General features: G+C 39.2%; 1 protein-coding gene and 1 long non-coding RNA gene across 3 annotated transcripts in view; one reads left to right on the top strand and one right to left on the bottom strand.

Annotated features, from left to right (window-relative positions):
* The window catches only part of EXOC2 (exocyst complex component 2), a 280,017-nt gene extending 266,081 nt beyond the window's left edge, over window positions 1-13,936 (bottom strand). The window contains exon 1 of one of the 2 annotated variants that reach the window (XM_019419921.2): window positions 13,798-13,936. The gene's annotated coding sequence lies outside the window, so the exon portion shown is untranslated. The remainder of the gene's footprint in view (window positions 1-13,797) is intronic. The other variant, XM_019419920.2, reaches the window with a different exon arrangement.
* Window positions 13,937-14,198: 262 nt separating this feature from the next.
* The window catches only part of LOC109249490 (uncharacterized), a 32,790-nt gene continuing 21,667 nt past the window's right edge, over window positions 14,199-25,321 (top strand). Inside the window, exon 1 of the long non-coding RNA XR_002072606.2 lies at window positions 14,199-16,854. This is a non-coding gene — a long non-coding RNA (uncharacterized LOC109249490). The remainder of the gene's footprint in view (window positions 16,855-25,321) is intronic.

Genomic DNA, 25,321 nt, shown 5'->3' with positions numbered 1-25,321 from the left:
AACATTCTTAAAAGGTGACCAATGTATAAAATAATCCAAACCATGAGGATTATTAGGCATGAAGGTTTCCATAACTGCAATTATTTATTAACACAAGGGGGAAAAAAATAAAAACATCCCAAACAACTAGAAAACGACTTACGTAAAATATGAAGGTCTATCCAAGGAAAAAAATTTTTTTAAGTTTATTTATTTTTGAGAGAGAGCATGTGCAAGCGAGAGGGAGAGGGGCAGAGAAAGAGGAGAAAGGAGAAACTGAATCCCAAGCAGATTCCACACTGTCAGGGCAGACCCTGACATGGGGTTCAAACCACAAACTGTGAGATGATAACCTGAGCTGATATCAAGAGTCAGACACTTAACCGACTGAGCCACCCAGGTGCCCCATCCAAGCAAATATTATGCAGTAAGTGATATATTACAAAAAGATGCCAGAGCAAGAAAATATTTATAACAAATTAGTTTTTAAAAGGGGCCATGTGTGTGTGTGTGTGTGTGTGTGTGTGTGTGTATATATATATGTAAATATGTAAATCTATATTTAGCAAATCATTTAGCATTTTAGAATACTTACTTCAAGGAACTTTGTGGTATATTTTTAAATCATTTTGTGTATGTATGTATATACATTATATTATGCATAATATATTATAAAGCTTCCATGGGACAGTCTTCTGACTAGATGTTTGGAAAAATTTCAGCCTGCTTATCAAATGCCCTTTACTGGTCAAGAGCCTATTGGGAAGAAAGAGAAAATTGACTCAATGGACATCATTCTAGCACAGACAGTTTCTATTAAAAACGTAACTATGGGGTACCTGGGTGGCTCAGTCAGTTAAGCGTCCAACTCTTGGTTTCAGCTCAGGTAATGATGTCACGGTTTGAGTTCAAGCCCCACATTGGGCTCCCTACTGTCAGCGCAGAGCCCACTTCAGATCCTCCGTCCCTCTCTCTCTCTGCTCCTCCCCAACTTGCAGGTTCTCTCTCTTAAAAATAAACAAAACATTAAAAAATATATTAAAAAAAAAAAAGAAAAAACCTGCCTTTGTACAAGTATATATGTTTGAATGGATATGGGAAAGTCTAAGATGGATAGACACCAGAGGTTAACATTACAGGAGGAATGAGACTGGAGAGGGTAGAGGGGTCAGAGAAGTCATGTTTTTTATACATTTTTATATTGGTTTCCCTGTGGCAGTGAACATGTATACAAATTTTCCAGAGATGTAGTAAGGCCTTGGACACAGAAAGGTCAATTCCAGAGCATGGTATGGAGTAACCCTATGAATGGGGATACAAGGCAGTATATAGCTTCCTTGGTAATGCTGACCACATAATGTTTCCTCTTGACAGATCTGGAACTGCTGATTTCTCTTATTAATGGATTTTCTTATGAAAGAGATAACAAATAATATTCCCTACATTTAACAAAAAAAGAAAGGATGGGGCACCTAGGTGGCTCAGTGAGTTTAGCGTCCAACTCTTGATTTCAGCTCAGGTCATGATTTCATGGTTTGAGATCAAGCCCCACATCAGGCTCTGCACTGATAGCATGAAGCCTGCCTGAGATTCTCTCTCTCTACCTCTCTCTCTCTGCCCCTCCCTTGTTTGCACACACACACACTCACTCTCTCTCTCTCAAAATAAATAAGTAAACATTAAAAGGCGGGGGTGGGGGGAGAATTGCTGTACCAAGGTCTCTGATAAAGAACTGTCCTCAATGGGCTTGGCTAAGACTGCATCATGTGCTTTTCTTTACTCCTAGGACCTAGTCCAGTACCAGAACAAAGCAGATACTCAGTAAAACAGTGATTGGGCTGAACAGACCTGGGAACACATGGGCTGTCAATTCTCTCTTCTTTTGGCTCTTCAGGGACAGCAGCAAACTTTAAGCCATGTGGAATTTTAGCTATGAGAATTGAGATGTGGTCTTTGAACAGAATGTCCGCTTGATTTGTACCACTGCAGGATATACACCATTTCTTGATTCTGTATCATGTCCCACACACTATTTTTTAAACCAGTAAATCTATCACTTGTTAGCCTCCAGGCTAAGATCAAATGTAAACTAATAAATCCATGCCACACTAGCAATCAAAAACTACTAAAAAATTGAGTCTTCTAACTACAACCTAAAAGTTTACTCAAACTGTGACAGCTCCTCTTAATACTCTATACAGAAATGCTAACTATAAAGACAAGTTATTTGTTCATGCCACAGAAAGGAATCAGAAATGAATCCAAATTAACCACAAAGTGAAGAACAACTCATCTTCTATGGGTCACCTCTGAGTGACAGTAGGTCAAGTTCAAACGTGGCCTCTAATTACAAGGCCCAAGAGGTGAAAAACTTGATACTGTATTGCCTCTTCCATAAAGAATTACCTGAAAATCAGAAATTCTAATGAGTAGGGTCAGATCTTTAATACTGTGTCCTTTTCAAAAAAATATCTTAAATGTCTAAATCAAAATTAGTTGTACCTCTCATAATTCTTTACATTAGAAAAATACTTATTTTTCAACCATCCTTTATTTCTATAAAAACTAGGCCAAAACTGACTTAAGTTTGATTTTTCAAATGTCAAAATCCACACATAAAAAAGAAGAGCAAAACCAAAAATATATTCTAAAATTCTACTTTTTGGTTCTAAATAATAAAAACTCCAAAGACAGTAATTTTTGTCTTAGATTTAAAGATGAACTTGTATTCAACAAAGATGCACTTAGAAATGCTATTTTAAAAATGCTGCCAAAGCAGTGTAGCTCAAAAGACAATGTTTCTCTGCCCTTGAAAGAGAATCAACTGCTGTTGAGGCCAATTGCCACCTCCGTTACATAGACCAAAACTCTGCTCCTCTTCCTTTTCAGTGTTCATTAGCCCAATAAAAGCAAAGCAGGAATGGAGGGATTTGGTTCAATCAGGATTTATCCTTTTAGAGTTCTAGATCAAATTTCAAAAGCCAGTTAGCAACGGCATTGCTCAGTTCAAGACAGGATGAGAACAGGTCCCTGCATGACTTACTCCTACAAGGAAGGGCTGGGTGACTGACATGGCATTTCTATAAAATATAAGCCTAGAGCATTTCACAGCTCCTGTTAAATATTTCTGAGTTTCTGAAACATAAGTTCAATTCTACTTATAATGTTTACTTGATTATACCCATCGTTTATCAATGTTTTTTCTATCTATAGAATTTTCACTCATTAGGTAAAAGAAATAGGGTAATGACTGACACCATGCACATATTTTGCCATAGTCAACACAAAAGGTTACATATTATATGACTGCATTTATATAAAAGTTCAGAATAAGTAAACCCATAACGATAAAGTATATTATTGGTAGCTAGAGAAGGGGGGATGGAAAAGGATTGACAGGATTCAGAGTTTTCTTGTGGAGTAAGGAAAATGTTCCAGGATTAGATAGTAGCAATGTTTTGCATAACACTAATTTTGCTTCAGAATTCTTGGGAGCAATAGATTACCATTTTCACCACCAAACAGAACACTCAAAAAATGGACACAAGAGGAAATACAAGATGATAGCATTAAAAAAAAAAAAAAGCATTTGACACTACTTGAATTCTTAAAGTCTTCTGATTTAAGATCAAATGAGATGAAAGAAAGAAAACCTTGGCCAGGACGAAAGAACAGGAGGGAGTAGGAAAGACTTTATTTACCCTCCCAGTGATGGAAACTGAGTTCATTAACTAAAACTCAGGGTAAAAATAATGGGGAAGAGGTACCTGGGTGGCTGAGTCGGTTAAGCATCAACTCCTGACTGCAGCACAGGTTGTGATCTCATGGTTCCTGAGGTGAGCCCCACATTGGACTCTGTGCTAACAGCCCGGAGCCTGCTTGAGATTCATTCTCATTCTCTCGCTTTTTCAAAATATATAAACTTTTAAAAAATAACTAAATAAAACAAAAATGACAGGGAAAATAGTGGAACAACAATAAGCTAGACATATTAACCTCTCTGGAAAATGTCAGTGGCCGAGACTTTCCAGTCCTAGACAACACATCGGTAACACCAACTCCATTCCAGCAAGACTGTGGGGAAGATGGGGAAATAAAGAAGCTAAGCAATGCGAAATCCCAAGTGATATCAACAGTCTAGTGTTTACTTAAATGACAAAATACTTGACTATCTTAGTAATAATGTTCAGAAGTGAGAGAGGAACAAAAATCAAGATACTACTGCTAATTTATTTACAATGAAAGAATTAGAAAAAAAGATATTGTCCTAAATTTATACTACTGCATAAAAAGTTTCACTTGTCTCAACCTGTCAGATCTGTATTATAAGCCAATATCACTGTATTATAAGCCAATGTGACAAATATAATAATTACAGTAAACAGGCATGCCAAAATCAATGCAGATTTTCAAAAAGGGTCAAGGAATCAACTGTCAGCTTAAATTGGTTAATTCTATTAAAATTGTTAAACATGACAGACTGTTGTCACACAACTCCCAGATTCTTTTACATGAGCAGAGTTGGATTAATTTGACCCAATTTTGTATAATAGCTTTTCCCATTTCTAAAAATACATCAACTTTGTCACTTACTTAAAATCTCTGCTTTACTTCTCTAGCTTGACCTCAAAAGAAACTTCTTCAAGGCCATATATCTTGACATAGTGAAAGCAAAATAATCACAGCACTCAGCAGTGCTATTAACATTTCTGAGCCACAGGGATTAAACAGGCAGATGCTATGGAAAGTGCCTGTTGGGAGAAGACAGGGAGTTGAGACTGCACCACAGCTGTGAGGGATTGAAGCTGCTAGCTATGGAATCAAGTTTAGGAGAAACTCTGGGCACAATTCCGGCATCCGAAATAAATTAAAGTAAACAGTCTTGCTCTCTCTCATCCACCCTGTTAGCAGCCTCTCGACTGAGTGAGACCACACACTCAGACCACACAGCGCCAGCTGAACTCCTCGCACGCAACATCTACAAGCTGTCACTCGGCAGCACAGAGGGCAAGGGGGGGGGGGGGGAGGTTGAAGGAGAGTGAGAAAAGAGAGAGGGAAAGGGGGGAGGGGAAAGTGGAGAATCTCCTCTACATACAGCTGGACTGAGTGATATGTGGTTTAGAGAAAGGGAAAAACCTCCCTGAGAAAACAAGCTGGCCATGGCCTTGTGTATCCTTGACCTGTACTCCCCCATACCAATTTAGTAGCTGATGAAGGATTAACAAAGCATGCATTTAACATCAATTAACCTTCTATCCATCACAGGTCAAAAGAGAAAACTGTCATTATAAAAGTATTTCATTAAAATAAAGAGGAAAGGCCACATTTTCTTATAATTTATAATGTATACTTAAACAAGTGCATTTTCTTTTATTTTATATTATATTGGTTTTAACCCGTCTGCTTCTTTTCCTTTAATGGAGCACACAGAATGAATTTAGTGTTTCTGCAACAGAGGTCAGAAAATTTTAATTTTGTAATTTTCCCATACTTCACTGTAACACAACCTTTGATTTTCCAAAATATTTACTGGTAGAATAACAGAGGGTAAAATATCTTTTACATAACTTCAGTCTAAATATACATTTAAAAAAATAACTAGTAACAAAAATATTAAGGGAAAGAAACAGAAAAATAGTAACCACAAAAGTAGCTTTAGAATGATTAACCAAATTTTTACTATATATTAAAGAAGAATTTTGCTGATTTTTTTTTGTAAATTTTTTTTTAAATGTTTATTTATTTTTGAGACAGAGACAGAGCATGAAAGGGGGAGGGTCAGAGAGAGAGGGAGACACAGAATCTGAAGCAGGCTTCAGGCTCTGAGCTGTCAGCACAGAGCCCGATGCGGGGCTCGAACCCACGGACCGTGAGATCATGCCCTAAGCCGAAGTCGGACGCTTAACCGACTGAGCCACCCAGGTGCCCCTGCTGATTTTAATAGCTAACAAGAAATAAGTGATCAGGTGTCTTACCCTCTGAGGTCCCCAGAGGCTCGGTTCAGCTAAAGGGATAAGACCAGGAGTTGGAAATAACAGGAGTTCTGATTCACTGGAGACTTGAAGAACCCTCACCAAAGAGGCCAGGGAAAGCCTCCTGATGTTAAAGCACTATTTTCTTAAATCAGGCCACAGAAAAGTGAAAGTTTTCCCCCAAAAATAATAGCACTAGATAGATTTTTCCTGTCCAGAGTCATCATGGATCCAAAGGACCCCAGAAAAATCTCATTGCAGAGATGCCTAGAGTTTCAACGATAAAATTACATGCCACTAGACTCAGGCCGCCCAGCAACAGAACCAAATGAAGAATTCACCACATCCTCTTTGAGTCATGTTCAACCTGTTCTAGAATAGACTTGCCTCTTGGGGTTGGGCTGGGCTAACCCCAGAGGGATCTCCTTGAGATACTGGAAAAGGGTTTTAAAGAATGGTAATTTGTTTCCTTCCATTTTCTGTAAACTCATTCTACTTTTCCTGTGCAGGGTCAAGATCAAGTTATCTCAGCACAAACACACATTTTACCATCTAAGGGCACAGGGTGGGACAAGTCTCAAAGACGGGGACATGAATTCTTCTATCCAACATTTTTTTTTTTAAGTATGCAAGGCGGGGATGGATGGGAGGGGGAGAGGAGGAGAGAGGGAGGGGGAGAAGGAGAGGGAGGGAGAGGGAGAAAGAGGGAGAAAGAGGGAGAAAGAGGGAGAAAGAGGGAGAAAGAGGGAGAAAGAGGGAGAAAGAGGGAGAGAGGAGAGAGGGAGAGAGAAAGAGAATCTCAAGCAGGCTCCACTTTCAGTGTGGAGCTTGATGCAGGGCTGGATCCCATGACCCTGGGATCATGACGTGAGTCATCTGCACAAAGGAAGGACTGAACAAATAAGAGATAAAGCATCCCTACTTTCCCAGCTCTTTTTAGACTTCTTTCCTTCATCACTCCTACAAACAAAATATAATTTAAATACACAATTTTTAAAATTTTTTTAATGTTTTATTATTTATTTTTGAGAAAAAGAGAGACAGAGAATGCGAGGAGGGGAGGGACAGAGAAAGAGAGGGAGACCCAGAATCCAAAGTGAGTTCCAAGCTACACGCTGTCAGGACAAAGCCCTATGCGGGGCTCGAACCCACAAACCATGAGATCATGACCTGAGCCAAAGTCAGACACTTAACTGACTGAGGCACCCAGGTTCCCCAAAATAACTATGTTTTTAAATGAAAGCATAACTTTTTATGTGTTAATTCGTTTGGGAAAAAAAAACAATGATTTTAAAAATAAAACTTCGAGGGGCGCCTGGGTGGCTCAGTCAGTTAAGCGTCCAACTTCGGCTCAGGTTATGATCTCGCGGTTCGTGGGTTCAAGCCCCATATCGGGCTCTGTGCTGACAGCTCAGAGCCTGGAGCCTGCCTCAAATTCTGTGTCTCCCTCTCTCTGCCCCTTACCCACTCACACTCTTGTCTCTCTCTCTCTCTCAAAGATGAATAAACATTAAAAAAAATTTAACTTTGATAAATGGCACTGAATTATGTATCTATAAACTTATGCATCTATAAATATTACATAATATAGGGGTGCCTGGGTGGCTCAGGTCAGTTAAGGGTCCAACTTTGGCTCAGGTCATGATATGATCTTACGGTTTATGGGTTTGAGTCCCACGTTGGGCTGTGGGCTGACAGCCTGCTTCGGATTCTGTGTCTCCTCTCTCTCTGCCCCTCTCCCATTTGTGCACTGTCTCTCTCACTCTCTCCCAAAAATAAATATTTAAAAAATATACAAACACACATACATAATGAAAAAAAAACCCTTCACTCTTGCTATAATGTTTTGCAGTAAAGGGAAGGGAATGTACAAGAAGTAACTAGAAAAGAATACTGGAAGCAAGAGAGTATATAGGGGAAAAGCCTGACAATTTGGCTCTCTAGAGCTCCCACATAACTGATCTGTTACATAAATACTTGAGTACACAGCTAATCTAAAACAAACACTGGATTCCATCTTAATTAGTTCCATCAATTAAAAGTCTCATTCTTTATTTCCCAGAAACTTTAAAATCCCCTGCCTCAGCAGGCTAAGTCTTCCTAGAAGACAATTAGCTTCACTACACTTCAAAGTCAAAAGCTGTTAGGTCTAAAGGTGGCTGGTTCTCTAAATTATGTCACTGGACACTGATAGCATACTGAAAGTGAAACAGGCCAGTGCAAATCCACCACCCTCCAAAAACACAAACAAAAACAAAAATTTTAAAGAAAATACACTACTCAATGGAAGGAAAAAGGAATCGTAGTTCATGTAAAAGCACAGCATTATTCATTCACCAGTCTATTGCCAATTGTACCCATGTCCCTTACCACCCTCATCTTCGTTAGATTTACATTGGGTGAACAAAACATTACTTCTTGATATTTCAGAAAATATTATTTCTTCAGAAAAGAAAAGCATCCCAGTGTTTTTGTTTTTTTTTTTTTTTCAGAAACACAGATCACGTGGACAATACTGAAGAAGGCATTATCAAATAAAACTGATTTTTATCTTTGTTTAGTCCATCAAGAAGATTTGGGATATATACAGATTGGTCATCTAGCACCTCAAAAGATGACAGTGCTGGATTCCTCATTAAAGAGATAAATAAACTAAAATTTGGAACAAGGAACCTCAGATAATTCAGTCAAAACAAATATTTATTAAGGACTTGCTATGTCCCAGGCACTATACTGGGAAAATGATAGGAACAAGATTTTGTGACAAGGAAGTCATGGATGACCCTGACATTCAATAGAGTGATAGGTACTGAAACCAGAAAGCAGTGGGATGAGTGTGAAATGGACTTAAACAACTATTTAAGAATTTTGCCTAGGATGGAAAAAAATTTGAATAGAGGAATGCGAAATCAAAGGAGCATGCTAGTTTTTTATTGTTACTGTTTTTCTATTTTGCTTTAATTGTCATCTGTCTCTAGGCATGATTAAAGGCTGACAAGAATGAGCCTTTGGCCAATGAACAACTAAATAAAGTGCTCCCAAAGGCAAGAGTGGATACAGAGGCCTGGGACATATGTCTTAGGATAAATGCAATCTCTTTTGGGGTAACTGGGGAAAGAAGAAAGGTTTTTTGGAAGAAAAAGCATGGGATTCTCCACTGATAGTTCTATTCGTTGTGAAGTAGGTGGCAAGAGTATCTGCTGGGAGTATAGATTATGTGAAAGGATGAGAGATTTGAGAAAAATGGAAAATGCTTAAAATACATTCTGCAGAGAGCAGAAGCAAACACTTACAAGGAAAACCCTAGAAAACTCTTTGATGGTCAGTTGAGACTGATGACCATGGATCCATAGGAGTACAAATCTAGATGCTAGAATTTTCCCCTGTTGGTTTCAGCAACTCAGTTCAAGCATTAAAGAAGGTAAAGAACTGAGATGGTCCAGGGTGGAGAATTTGCCAGCCAGATGCTACAAATGGATAATAATACAATTGAGCATTCTGGTATGAGAGTGACCAAAGATCCAGTAAAAGTGCAGCTGTAATGGAGGTAACTGAGTGAGGGTGAGAAAGATAAGACACTATGCAAAGAGTGGAAGATTTGAGCTTTGCATTTCAGAAGTGGACTAGTTTCAGGTATCGGCATTTTAGTCCTGCTTCCCCACTCCCAGGTACATCTCTGGCAATAGCCATACCCCTTTGCTTGGCTCCAGCTCTCAGTAGGCTGTAGTTTGTCCTTTTGTTCCCTCTACTTGTTGTCAGTTTCTCTTTGGGCCTCACTGTCCCTTGTTTGTTCCCTAACCCTGCCCATACCTCTGCAAGTAGTGCCTTTATTAAAATCTCCCTACTTGAACCATCTGGCATGAATTCTGCTTCCTGCTGAGACCCTCATTTATCCAGATACACATCATGTCAATCACATGGGGATTTCATTAAACTAAAACCAAATATCCCTGGCTTTCAGTCTTGTTTTGTCTTTCAGTAAAATTATAATACAACCAAAGTTAAAATCATATAATCTTCAATATCACATAACTTTGTAAGTGGAAAAGGCCTTTAAAAATTCAGGAAATTTGGGGCAGCTGGGTGGCTCAGTCAGTTAAACGTCTGACCTCACAGCTCGTGAGTTCCAGCCCCACGTCAGGCTCTGTGCTGGCAGCTCAGAGCCTGAAGCCTGCTGACACTGTCTCTCACTCTCTCTCTCTTTCTCAAAAATAAATAAACATTAAAAAATAAAAATTCATCAAATCTTACAGATGAAACTATGAGACAACCTTACAAGAGCAGCACAGCTAGCGAGCACCACAGCTAGCAAGCAGCAAAAGGAGAACTCATTCATCAATGCACATTATTGAATGCTAACTTTGTGCCATGCACCACTCTAGGTGCCTGCTTGGATCCACCTTATGCAGCTTACATTCTAATTAACTAAACTCCAGGTTTCCCAAATCCCAGTGTCCACTGTTGTTCCCACTACCAGCACCAAGACTTATTTTAAGCAGGAAATAGTAAGTAGAAGGAATTACTAAAATCAAAACCGAAAATTAAGCCTGGGATGCACCCCAGTCTTAAATGCTACCAATGGTATTAAAGTTAAAGAATGTTGATGAAACTTTAGAGCAAGCCTAATACAATTTTCCTGGGGGAAAAAAAATGCATAATAAGTCAGTTCCAAACCCCTCAGCTTTACCTTCAAGGCACTCCATAATCCAAAACATACTTACTTACCAGCCTGTGGGCCTTCTTCTGTGTGCCACCCAGACGTTCCAGTGCCTTCCCTATGAAGGGCCACATCCTCCCCATTAAGGTCTGACCTCCATGAAGTTTTCCCAATTACTCTAACCCCAAAAGATCCCCTTCTCTGAATTCCTGCTATTCTTACACTAAATATTATAGTTTAGTTCTTAGATATTCTTTAATTGAGAGCAAAAATGCCCCTTCTGAATCTAAGCTAATATTATTTCTAATGTGTATGTCAAGCATATGCTAAAGTGGGAGATACAAAAATGGCCAAAACTAATCTCCATCCAGCCAGAACTTAGCCTTTTGACAGATGTAAATACCAGTAATACCTATAGCCCCTAAAACAACACAGGGATAGGACAAGTGCTAACTGGTTTTGGATTCACTGAGCTGAAAAATTTCAAACCCGGAAAAAAATCTTAATCTAGTTTTATATATTCCCTGACTACAGGAAAAAGGAAACTGAAGCCCAAAGAGGCTATGCCCATGCTATGAAGCAGGTAGGTGGTAGCTCACAGACAAGTAAATGGCTGCTTTGACTCCTAAGCTGAAAAACCTTTTGACTCCATAATTTTCAAACTGAGGGCCAAAGATGACTATAGGTGTACCCATAGCTTCAAGAGTCATATTCTCTACAATTACTTTAAGTTTGTGTATTTGTATCAAGAGTAATTATTTTATGGGCCCCTGGGTGGCTCAGTCAGTTAAGCATCTGCCTTCAGCTCAGGTCATGATCTCACAGTTTGTGGGTTCAAGCCCCATGTCAGGCTCTGCACTGATAGCATGGAGCCTGCTTCCGGTTCTGTCTCCCTCCCTCTCTGCCCCTCCCCCACTCACTCTCACTCTCTCAAAAATAAATAAACATCTTTTTTAAAAGAATAATTATTTTAAATTAACATAAACATACACTGAACCATGTGATAATAACAACACTACTACCATGCAATTTCACCAGGCAATCCAGGAGATGCATGAACACATTCCTCACCATCTGAGAACAATCAACATTCTAGCATACTGCTTAGCACAGTGATCAATGTTATTTCCCATGCCAGTCAATTTCAAAATCCTCTCTACTCAACACTGGCCTAAAACTTATCCATTCAATAAACACTGAAGCTCCTGGGATGTGGTAGGTGCTAACTAGATCCTGGCTACATGAAGATGAATAAATGGGAAAATGGGTGAAAAAGTAATTAAAAGATTAACTATATACATAACTATACATAGCATTTCCTATACTCTGGCTTAATCCTGCCATTTCCTGGTGCTAGAAATTATGCAAAGTCCTCTACTAGAAGGCTGCTTTGCAAAATTTGAGTTCTGATTTCATTTTCCCTACAATTCATACATAACAGGCTCTCAAATATTAGTGCAATGAGTGAAAATTTAAGCAGATTAACAATCATCTTTTCAAAAGGTAACATTTCAAAATTATATTCAGTACAGAAAATTAAATGCTTGCCACGATAAAGAAATTTCTGAACCTTTCAAGAGTCATTCCAAATTACACTGGGGGATCCTGTTTCCTTGTTTAAATTAAGTTCCTACTTAGGGGCCCCTGGGTGGCTCAGTCAGTTAAGTATCCAACTTCAGCTCAGGTCATGATCTCACCTTTGGTGAGTCTGAGCTTGAATGGGACTCTGTCTCCCTCTCACTCTCTGTCCCTCCCCCGTTCACATTCTCTCTCTCTCTCTCAAAAATAAAAATAAACATTAAAAAAAAAAAATGTTTTAAAGTTCCTAAACAGAAGAGAACATTTGAGTAGTAAACACACATCATCCTCTTTTTATTACCACCCTTTCAGTCAACAACTTTGGACACACAGATGATCCTCAGGAAGCTTCTGGCATTGTTTCTGTTAGTAGAGTCAGTTACACAGAGCCTGACTAGAATGTACTAATGTTTATACAGAAAATATAATGTATTAGGAGACTGAGCCACAAGACCTCAGTTAGAACTAGCTTTACAGGGTGCCTGGGTGGCTCAGTCGGTTAAGCCTCAGACTTCAGCTCAGGTCATGATTTCATGGTTCATGGGTTCAAGCCTGGCATCAGGTTCTGTGCTGACACCTCGGAGCCTGGAGTCTGTTTCAGATTCTGTGTCTCCCTCTCTCTCTGCCCTTTCTCCGCTAGTACTCTGTCTCAAAAACAAATAAACACTAAAAAAACATTTTTAATAAAAAATTAAAAAATAACTAGTTTTTCAATATAGTGCCATCCAAATGATTTAATTAAAGTGTGGCTGGGTAAGCCTTTTTAAAAGGTTTCCTTGTAAGTTTACTCAGATTCATGGGAGAAAAAAAAAAAAACTTTCTCATACCTATCATTATAATTGACCTTTACTGATTAAGAATAGCTTATTTCCATTTAAAGACAATCTTTTACAAGAACCGTTTCTTGGAAATTAAGGAAGTGTCTATACAAAATCTTGGGATAGCAAGCTAGCATCACCAGGCTTACATGAGAGATGACACCGTGTTTGGGTGTGCAGGCTGTAGAGCTTCGGTGCCTTGTCTCGAAGTTAAAAGACTAACTACAGGCTAGTTACATAACCACTCCGGGCTTCCGTTTCTCCCTCTGTAAAATGGGGATAATATACAGCATCTACCTCTCGTGAGAATTAAGTTAGTAAATGTAAACGCTTAGAACAGTGAATGAAAGGCACCTAGAAAATGCTCAGTATAGCTCTAAATGACGCAAACTTAAGCAAAACAAGCAAAACATGTCTCACATTCGCTCTTCGCGAATAAATTCTTACACCTGACACAGTGACAATACGCAGGGACGCAAGGGGGACGAGTGAAGCCGACTACAACCAACCGGTCGATGGTCAGTGTTCTGGAGGCCCATGACCGGCGCAGGGGTGAAGGTCTCTGGGCCTCTAGCAGGTGTCAGGGACGGCGCGGAGGTGCGGACAGGAACCGCGCGGCGCCTTCCTCCTCAGTCAAGGACTGAAGAGCGGTGCAGGAGACTGACACCGGCGCCGGCGGACCACTTCCACCCGTCTCTCTGGGAACCAGGCCAGCCGCCGGCGCTCGCCGCCCTGCCTGTCCGTACCTCCCCAGGCTGGCCTTCAGCCAGGACCTCCAGGCTCCACAACGTACCTCCAGCCTGCCTGCCGCCCCCTACGGCCCGCAACGACCGAGCTCCCGGCGGCTCTTGCGAAGAGTCCCGGGCGGTGGCTGCCCTAACCGCCGGCGCCTTCACTTCCGCCCGCTGGGAGCGCCGAGAGCGTCGATCCGCCGGATAGTCGAGCTCCGAGTCCTAGATGATCCAAGCCTCTGCGGGAAGAGCTGGTGGGAGGGTCGGGACAGGCTTCCGGTAGGGCTGGGACTGGCGCTGGGGCCGCAGGACAGAAGGCGTGGCTGGGACGCTGGAGGGTTGGGGCGGGGAGGCCGAGGGGATCCGCAGCTTGCAGCGTCGGTTCGGTACCCTCTGATCTCCTCTAGGAGGATGTAGGATGAGACGGTGCGTTTCTGGTGGGTTCTGCACCGAATCGGGATGTTGTAGTTCCTACCGAGGCTCTTGAAGGGTAGGCAAGACACAAAAGCCACAGGACCTTGGATATTGTGGAGGAGAATGCCAGGCTACCACCTGGAGACTCTGAGACTTGGTAACTGTTGTAGTTAAATTTAAGGAACAACTGCATGGGCTAGGCGCTGTGCAGGGCATTGGAGATATAAAGGTGAATTAAAGGCAGTCACTTCCTTTCGGGATCTGGCTGGGCTGAGGATAAATCAGAGCCTGGTTAGAGGAAAAAGAATGGCACTTAGGGAGTGACTACAACAGCCTAGGCAAGAAATGACTGGTTTGCACTGAAAAGACAATGGTGGGGATGAAGGGAAAGTGGTGATAGGAAACTGAGAAAATAGAATTCTGGTTGTTTCTACTTTATTAGCAGAAGACTCAGTAAGATCATCCATGAAAATGGAGGATGGGAGGCAACGGAGGTTTAAGGAGAAAAGGTGAAATCTTTGTCTTGGATACTGCGAATCAAATTACTAAGAAAATATGGCAAGATTTCCAGGCAGGGCTGAGAGCTTTCTTGGGATGTGTAGTCCTAAATTTAAAATGGAATCAGTCAGCATGCTTGGTTATGCTTTGGCTGCTCTGGTGTAGGTAGAGAAATAGTAGAAAATTAGTTCTAAGTGAGGATGGAGTTTTACAAGGCAAAAGGAGCAGGAAACAAAGGAGTTGAAAGTCTGTGCAAAGAAATGTTATTATGGAGGACAATGGAGTTTAAGCTTGTGTAACAATATTTAGAGGGATTTTTCTGGTTGTTCTGGAATTTAAATTGGCCACTTAGACTATTAACGTATCAAGTAACTAGGATGATCATTTGTCCCACTCTGCATGAGATAGCTCTGGTTTTTGTCTGTTATCCTGGCTTAACTGTTAAGAGTGTCCCTTTCATTGTCAAAAATGCCTCTGTTTGGACAATATGTAGTCACACTAAAGTCACACTGCTTTATAAAGAGAGATGCAAACAATTGAGATCAGACATCTTTTCAGGGCTTAGAAGGGATTCCCTCACCTGGCTCCAAGCAAAGTTAGTATGTGCTGACCTGAGGTATACAGGAGCCTATGTTTGCTATCAGAGTGGAGCTGAGCATAGGAACAAAGTTCTTGGAAGAGTTGGCCTGCCATTGGCACTAAACAGAATTATGAGTATGCTAAATCTGCTTTTGGTCTAGAAATTCCCAAAGATATGAGACCTGTTGGAGTCACCAGTTACAGCTAAGTGGAAAGGAGGATAGCTGTGAAGCAGAGGCACAACCATGATAAAGGTTTTGCCATCTCTCATTCTAAGAACTCAGACATGTGCTTCACCCAAATTTCATCTTTGGTCAATTTTTATGTCTCACATGAATGCCCACCATAGAGCATCCACAGCAGAGGAGAACTCAGTACCCAGGATGATTTGACCAACACCCTCAGTCCTGGGTCACACCAATGTTTATGCAGTGGGCCTGTGAATGGTATAGCCATAGTAGCAGGGATGGAGCTCCATGGACCCCTTTCAACAAGCAGATCCAGATAGTGTGTCCACTCCCTCCAACTGCAAAGGCCAGTGCAACTACTTGGCAAATTAATTTCTTCAGACCCAGTTACATATCCTGGGTTTTGGTTTGTCTTCCCTGTCTGCAGAGCCCTGACAAGCATCACTATCCAGTTGCTCACAGAGTGTTTTATTTATCATCATGGGATTTCCCATAATAATATCTGGGACCAGGGACACACTTAAGAGTGAAACAAGTCTGACAAAGAGGACAATACAAGATCTACTAGTTCTACCCTACATCACACACCCAGAAGCTGCCACTCTGAGAGAACTTTAGAATGACCTCTTAAAGGCTCCAGCTTGGAGAACTAAGGCTCCAGCTTGGAGAAAATATTTTGCAGGGTTGAGATGCTATGTTATTCGATGCAATATGTATTTTGAACCTAATGCCAGCATATGGTACTGCACCTCAGATAGAGTCCTGGCTCTTGTGGTGGGAGAGAATGCTCTTCCAAGGAACACAAGGTTCCATTAAATCTAAAGGCCTCTCCTCATTTGGGCTCCTCATTTGCGCAACAAAAAATGACCATTATGGTCAAGAGGAAATAGGACAGGGAGTATTTTTTCTAGAACTCAGGGCACTCCCTGGGCATCTTTCCATGCCTGATGATAACAGTAAATGGGCAACATAGCAACCCTGGCCTGACAAGGGCATGGCAACTGGCTCAGACCCCACAGGTATAAAGGTCAGGATCACTTCATCAAGCAAGCAGTACAGGCCAGCAGAAGTGCTAGTTGAGAATGAGGGGAATCTAGAATGGGTGGTAAAGGAGGAAGGTGATGGAATCACTGTGGCCTCAGGACCAACTACAACATGAGCCCATATTTCGATGTATCAATACATCTGATGTTGGTATGACTGGACATCAGCATAAGGAATCAGAGACAGAACAAAGTGAACACAACACAGCATGCAAAGGATAGATAGTAGCAGAGGCTGTCAGAGCCTACCCATACCCCTTTGCTGTCCCCTTTACTCTCTAATGGCTACTTTCCTGGAACACATACCCCTTTTTGCCTTAGGGCTTTTTTTCCTAGACACAGGGCAAGCTGGAAGCACTGGAGAATTCATTGGCCCAGATGCAGGCTTCAGCCAAAGGTAGGCAAGGATTTTGTATATAACTATCCAGTTGCCTCAATCCTAGGGTAGCTCAAAAGCATGTTACCCAGCATATTCCAGACCTTCCCTTAAGATTGAACTCCAATGGCCTCAGGAACACCTTCACAGTATACTTTTTATTGGCTTCCTTCCCTTTCCCTCCTGGCTTCCTCACTTCCCTTCTGTGTTTCCTTAGTATCATCTCCTAAGTTAAATACTAGCCCTTGAAACCATATCTCAGAGTGGGCTTCTGGGGGAAATCCAGCTGAGATAGTCATTATCATAGACCAAAAAAAACCTATAATTATTACAACTCAAATATCTGTATGTGCTGAATTACAAACCTATTAGAGAAATATATCCTAAGAAAAGGTGATTTTTTTGTATAGATGCTTTGAGTGGTGGGATTTAGCATGACTCTCTTCAGTCTGTACATCAGAAGACTTGTTAAGGAGTATCTGGGTAGCTCAGTTGGTTAAGTGTCTAACTTTTGGTTTCAGCTCAGGTCATGATCTCACAGTTTGTGGGATCAAGGCCCACATTGATTCTCTCTCTCCCTCTCTCTCTCTGCCCCTCCCCTGCTCGTGTTCTCTCTCTCTCAAATTAATAAACTTAAAAGAAGAAGAAGACGTGTCAAAGTGTTGCTCCAGTGTGCAATAACTTGACTGTCCCAGGATCATCCATGTTAAAAGACACAGAAAACATGAGTCGGACACCTGGAAGCAGAAGCTGAAAGGAAATTAAATTTTCTGTATCCCTGGCAGTGATACCCTGCTTAAAGTGAAACTAATCCCTGTGCTAATCTTCTCCCCTTTGGGTCTCAGTAACACACCATTTCTCAAATTAGGCAATTCTTCAATTATGCTGGTATGAATGGCTCTTGAGGACTCATAGATCTTTCCTGGATCAGAAGAATGGCAGTACTGTATACCTGAAACAAAAGCACAAAAGAGGAGAGAATCTTGTGCTAATATAAAAATTACTGGTGGTATTTTCTTTTACTTAAATTTCTGGTCTGTATTCTGAAGCCAGCTAACAAATGTTAGTGCAGTATATGCAGAAGCTGGCAGCAAATAATATCATTAAATTAAAATTGCAGTGGTAGATACTGAGGCAATTCAATATCACCATATAACTTTGTGTTTTTAATTCTACATCAGATTTAGTTTGACCTAAAGAGAAAAGAACTTTGAAGCATGAAATTCCTTTGGTTTCAGGCTTAGAAAACACTATGACAGTCCCTGTTTTTTAGATTTTTTTTTACATTAAATGAACACCTGAAGTTTCATACTGCATGGCATATCAGTTTGTAATGGACCATAGTTTTTATAGAATCTAATCCTCAAAACAACTGTAATTTGCCATATCTTAGTGATGCTTTTTATCAGAGACTGATAATTGTTTGGTCTGTTATTTCATAGATTCTAAGTCCTTTGCTGGCAGATTCCTGTCTTATTCATTGTTTTAGACACCACAGAACCTTACATAGCAGGTTTTGAATACAATAGCCACCCAATGATAGCACTAATCACAGACTATAAATATATTATTGCTTACTTGTTTACTTTTTTTGTCTCCTTCCACTGGGATATAAACTCCTTGAGGGAAGGGACTTTATATTTTGCACTCATGCCTCACACATTGTAGATACTCAATGAATGTTTAATGAAAAACTAAAACTACTGAAAATAGCAGTACCTTATAGTAGCAAAGCTGGAGAGATGGCTGTTTTCAGCTGTCTATTTTAAAATATGCTTAATGGTCACTTAAAAGCATAAAAGATAAGCAAAATCTGATATGTAAATCTTGACAATATATGAATGTTTGAGATCTTTCACTCAATACCACCCAACTTTGTCATCCTTTGCTGGTGTCTTTTATGGTTTAAAATCACAAGAACAATTTGAAATACTCCAAGGTTGTAACAATTACAACTCTATTGTAGCCGTTCCTGGATTGGGTTTATTGGTTAAGGAAGCCCCTTGCATCATTTTGCTTTTACCTTAATCTCACTATTGTGTAATTCTAGCAAATACCTTTATGTTAGGTTTTAGCATCTATGTTTCTCATCAGCTTCAGAGCTCTTTTTGTGTAAAGTCCTCAAAATAGTCAAATGTCTCCACTCAATTTTACAGCAAAGTAGAGCTCTGTGGTTTTCTATTGACTTGCTATTTGCATATTTTATTAAGAAAACTGTAAATAAAGCTGGATCTATGTAGGGATATGGTGTTTCAACAGTGTTACTCCAACCATATGGTCATCACTGCCACCCAGCCCAACGATGCAGCTGTGTTTACCACCTGTGTTTATACTGGGGTGCCTCTGGCAGTAGACTGTATCTGTAGGTGGTCTGGAGAACAGAGAGATGAAGGAAAGTCACTTACTACCAGAGAGATATGAGAGATAATGAACCTGCAGAGAGGGAAGTGGGTCAGAATGTGAAATGACTCATTTTAGTGGCCAGGGGGTCTCCCTTCCGTGATAGGTCTACCCTGCTGCTACAGAGAGGGCAGGACAATCTGTGATTTTCTGTGAATAGGAATTTAGACCTCTTTCTGTTCTGAATGAAGAACTTGTTACAACATAAGATAACATTTCATTTATTTTAAATTGTTAGACAATAGATGGTTGGCATTTTTGTTTTGGGTTTTATGCGTGTTTGTGGGTTTTTTCTTTTTTTGTTTTTTAAAACTTTCCACTTGAAGTTTCTATATATTTCAGGAGGAACAAGGCCAATTTGCATTTTATCAGTAGTGTCTGCAATCACAGAAAAGACTTAGAAAATGGTACCATATTTCCAGTTGATTCCACTGACATGGTATTTCCCCTAATAAATAGATCAGGGCTTAGGGCAGCACACCAGCTGGCTTGCCACTTTATACATCTGCTGTCAAGGAATATCACCCCATTGAGAGCAGGAGCACCAGTTGGGTTTCACTTAAGTAGGGAACCATGTTCCTGGCCTCTGGATTTTTGTGTAGGATTTGAACCCTATTGACACTCCTTTGTGAAGACTTCCCATTTCCAAGAAACTTTAGAAATGACTTGCATAACATTTGAGTGTCTGGCTTCATATCTTATTTCTTTTTGTTCTAATATGACACAATTTTTATCTGAGTCCCTTCATCACAAGTCAGATATCACCTTGGTTTCCCATAAACCCAATAAAAGATTTTAAATTCCCTAAGGAGAATTTAAGGAATTTAAAAGCAGGGATGTCTGGCTGGCTCAGTCAGTTGAGCATTCGACTCTTGATTTCAGCTTAGGTCATGATCCTAGGGTCATGGGATCAAGCCCCATGTCAGACTCTGCACTGAGAGTGGAGCCTGCTTGAGATTCTCTCTCTCTTTCTCTCTCTCTCTCTTCCTCTGCCCCTTTCCCCAGCTTGTCCTCTTTCTCTCCCTCTCTCTCTCTCAAGTTAAATGAATGAATGAATGAATGAATAAATGAATAAATAAATAAATAAATAAATAAATTCCTTAAAGGCAGTTTTCTCCAAATTCAATAGATTTCACGTATCTATACTGTTAACTCAGCCGAGTTTGCCTTGTAGTTATTGGCTATAATTCCTGAAGACAATTACGAGCATCAGTGTGCAAAATGCCTGCTCAGTGTGCCCTCTGTGGCTGTCTCCTGGCTGCTCACAACTGAGTGCCCTGGAGGACTTACCCTGCCCACCTGCACCTAACTGCCTTCCATGAGCTCATCTTCAAGCTGCTGCTCGTATTCTACTGCTGACCAGTATCCCAGGCCAGTCCCCCAACAGGGCAGAGCTTTCTGAGTTCTCTTTATACTTTCTGTGGTATGAAGAGACAAGAAACACACAAAAAATAAAAAGCCAAAGATAATTTTCAGTTCATACTTTGGACAACAGTCTGAACATTGGTTCTTTCTGACTGAACTCATAACAAAAGTGGTAACATAGAGTATAGCCAATTGATTTGAATGTGTACTTATTTTTGCATCCATAGTGGAGTATGAGGAGTGAAATACCAAGAGAAACAAAAATATCCATAGTTCTTGAAAAATCAACAGCTGACTATAGTGCTGTTGGTTGATAGGTACAGATGATATAGGTTAATTACACTTGCAGTCCAGAAACCCACATTTTGGGTAGAGCCTGATATTGACCCTGATCTGATGTGTTCTTTGACCTCTTGAGAGGTCTAGTTATCTCTTTTTTAAAATAAGGTGGTTAGGAGAGAGAAATTTCAAGTCCCTTTAAGTTCTAAAATCCCATGACTGCGCTTTTCAACAAACAACTATTCTGCAGTGAGTTTTGGCTGAACTACAGGGCCTTCTCTCTGGCAACTTTATCTGGCCATCTGCGTAGGACAGGACATATGGGTGGTGTTAGTGGAGTTTTTCCAAATAACTCTATATGCCAGCAGTAGTGGATCACACTAACTGTTCTTGTTATTCAATTAAAGGAAATTTTTTTTCTCCTGGATACTTTGTTCTTTGAATTTGTTACCTGTAAAGCAATCCATTTTCACACTGAGAACTTCTTGGTTGCTTTCTCAGACCTTGAAGTACATTGTCCTTTAGTGTTTCTGTAACATTTTGCTTTTTTGTCCCAAATGACTTCCACACCTCAGCCCTTGCCCTGTGAACTAATTGCTTTTCTTCTTTGTTCCTTGCTAGGTTATTGTAGTAGAAAGCCAAACCATAGTAGACTGGCTGTGAAGAAAAGTAATAAAGAGGAAAATAGTGTAATGTTAAATACCTAGGTTGAATTTTCAATTTTGTGATTTTATAGAAGTCCTACTTTTCCATGAAGTATTTCCTTCTAAACTTGGCCATGTTTTATCGGATCCTGAATGTGTGGGTGTTTGTTGATTTGCATTATTATTATGTTTTACATATATTTAACATGATACATATTCATCCAACTAACATAGATTAAAAGCTCAAATGAATGCACAGATATGAATGATAGATTTTAGCCATACATATGGTTTCTTTATGATAAAGAAAGAAAGCATAGCTTTTCAGGACTGTAGACTTATGAGGATTCCTAAGAAAGTTTTATTTAAGAACAAATGGCAAATATCTCTCTAATGATGTAATTATAATTTTATCCTAGAGATTTGTATACTCTGCTGATTTCAAATTGTGAAAGAAAATTTCATCAATCACTATTCCTTTCACATCATTTTGTATTTTGGATATGTTTAAATATGATTGTTATTGCTGTTAAGTGGCATCCTGTTTATAAGCATATATTTGTTAAAACACATTACAAGGGAAGTTTTCATTCTTTAGAAAAATCAGTTTGAACCAGAATTTATAGGCCATATTTTTCCTTGATTATCCTGGCTTGCTTTGAAGTGTCAGTCCTCTGCCACTGTCTAGTGGAAAAATGACCAGCTTTGGTGTGACAAGGCACAATGTTGATTAATATCCAGGAAAAAATATTAAACACCATCTAATTTTCTAATGCTTTGCATAAGTATGCTGGTAACTGCTGACTGTAAATATGGCAGCAAATTTTCTAGTAATCATAATTTCAAGCCAGAAACTCTATGTAAAGTAGGATATCATTCAAAGGAAAAGGGGAATGAAATGCATTGCTATACCAGGCTTTGTCCTTCCTCCCAATCCCCCAATGGGTTTTGTCATGCTTTAAGAGAAATAAAAGATAAATTAATTCTCAAAGAATTTAGATTGTTCTTCCTGAACAAGACGAGTCAGCTTTCCACATCAAGCAGAGAGAGGAGCTTTTTGTATTTTTAGTTAATCTTCTATATTTATAGAATTTACACATTGCTTTCTTTTCTTGGTTTATAACAGAGTAATTTTTCCTTTAAAGATGTCGAAGTCCCAAGCTCATCGAATAGTATACATTAAACATGCAATTTTTTGTATATCAATTATACCTCAATAGAGATGTTAAGTTTTTTAAGTGTCTCAGGGATCTGTGTTTCATCCTAGAGGGAGTGCAATTCTAGAAATCACATTCAGAAAAGGTCTATTTCTGCATAAAACTAATTGTCTAACCACTAATTCAGAGAGATCCTTTGTACATGTATATTACAGCAATTCAGGCTTGTTTTTGTGAATCAACAAATATTGACATGGTGCCTCTTATACTTCAGGCACTAATCCTCTCTTGGTTTCTATATATTAAGTTAATCTGCCATTAAGGTAAAGATATTATAGTTATTATTTTTTCAATATTTATTTTCCAAAAGCAAAATAAAATCATATTTTGAATGGTGGGAAGTAATGAGGATAAATGAAATATCCTATTTTGTATTCTTTTAATTTTTGTGCCCATCTTATTTGATAAATGTTTACAATTAGGGCTGATACAAATTGATTGCCTAGGAGAATCTGTTGGGGAAAAACCTTTAAAAAATAAGAAAATATCAGCTAAAACTCTGAAGAATCCATCTTTCCTGCTAGCTTTTCAAGTATACTCTAACACATTTAAATATCAAATTTTGAGTAGAACCAAGTAGAGGACTGTTCTGTTAGTTAGGTTTATGAGTAAATACAATTATGTAAGCAATATTTGGAGGTGGAAATAGTCCCAGGCACAAGGCTATTGACACAACTAAGGTTGTTACAATGCAAACCGGAGCAAACTCACTACTTTAAAAACACAAGTGACCCATATACCATTAATCTTTGAAGTTTTTAATATGAACTTATTCATATTGGAAGAAATATGTATATTGTAATTCACATTATGGGTATACATTTACATTATTGTGATCTCTACTGGAAATATAGAAATATAGGCACTTGTAAGCTTCATATGAGAATAAACATGCAATTAAATACACATTATTACTGCTATTTTTGAAAACTGATACTGAGAAATCATTCAAATGTGTTTTGAAACTATATGAACATCCTGATTAGGAATATAATAACTACACATTAAACAGTTTTAAATTACCAGAAATGTTATATATTGCATGACATTTAATGAATCTAAATAACTAGAATATGGACCTTTATAAAGTATAATTATAAATTGTAGTTCTTTTATGGAATCAAAGCTTTCTACTTTATGCATGAGATTTCATATTATCTTAGCATATCAACTAATAGCAACAGTTAATTAACTTCTATAAACTTGAGAGACTTTATATTTTTTAAAAGGGAAATTAGAATATTTCTCATTGTAGAAAAATTTTAATGAATGACAATTCCAATAAGGCTACATAAGCACTGTATTTAAATATGAAATAATATAGGGGTGCCTGGGTGGCTCAGTTGGTTAAGCATCCAACTGATTTTGGCTCAGGTCATGATTTCATAGTCGTAAAATCGAGCCCAGCATCAGGCTCCATGCTGGTGTTGGAGCCTGCTTATGATTTTTTCTCTGCCCTTCTCTGCCACACACCTCCTCTCTCTCTCTCTTTCACTTTCTCTCTCCCAAAATAAATAAATAAATAAATAAATAAATAAATAAATAAATAAATAAATTTAGCAACTTTGATGCATGAACTTATGCTGGCTTATTATCCTTTCAGCATATCTACAATAATTATAATTAGTATTGTTAATATTTATAATTAATAATAGTCTTCAACTGCTAAGAAACACTTGGAGACAAAAACCTTCTTTAATGTATAAAATCTATGGGAGTCTGAAGTATTAAATCTCGATCCAGTTTTGGTCACTGACACATCCCAAGTTCTTATCAGGCCTTTGTAAACATAACATACACAGAGATCCTAATGGCCAGTCCAGGGAGTGCCCATGCTCCAGGGGTGGTCAGTAGATGGTGGCCACAAGAACAATTGCAGAAGATTGAAGCAAGCAGATTGGTCTGCGAGAAATGGTAGCAATAGATGTCAACTTCTTATTCCTTTTGAATAAATAATTCATCTTAGATTCATAGGGATGGATTATATCCTATGGCTTTTCATTTCATAGAAGAAAAAGATGTTACAAAGCCACAAATGACCAGCAATAGGCAAGTGAGAATAATTACCTAACTAATCAAAATTTAAGAGAAAAAAATTCAGTGGAACTAGACAGAAGAAAGAATTGAGTCAAGATAGACTGGCTAGTTTCTTGTTTCCTCCTTCCTTCTCTTCCACCCTCTCTTCCTTCTTCCTTGCTTTTATTTTCATTTTTGAACAGAACAAATAGTTCTGAGAATATTAGAAGTTTTTTTTAAAACAATTTCCGTGACATCATTTTATCTTTTACTCTGTTTAAGCTAATGACAGTGGCAGATTAAGGCAGGCCTCCCAAAACCTGAAGAAGAATGTCCCTTATTCAAACTCAAGGGGTCTCCTATTTTCTCTGGGCAAACCTCGCCTGGCAGGCCATCCAAAGGCTTGCAGTGTGGTCAGGCCAGCGGTGAACATTGTGGGTCACTGCCCACCACTGCCTACCACACACACACGTGCACACACTCATACACACCCTCTTAAAACAAGATTGAAAACTTAAACTGAATTTGGAGGTAGCAACTACTGAGAAAAGCTAGAATGGGGTGAGT

This window comes from Panthera pardus, unplaced genomic scaffold (assembly GCF_024362965.1).
Source record: "Panthera pardus isolate Hobbes unplaced genomic scaffold, ASM2436296v1 HiC_scaffold_17, whole genome shotgun sequence".
In the NCBI taxonomy this organism is placed as follows: Eukaryota; Metazoa; Chordata; class Mammalia; order Carnivora; family Felidae; genus Panthera; species Panthera pardus.
Note: the sequence above shows the minus strand (reverse complement) of the source record. Positions and strands in the feature narration are given on the sequence as shown.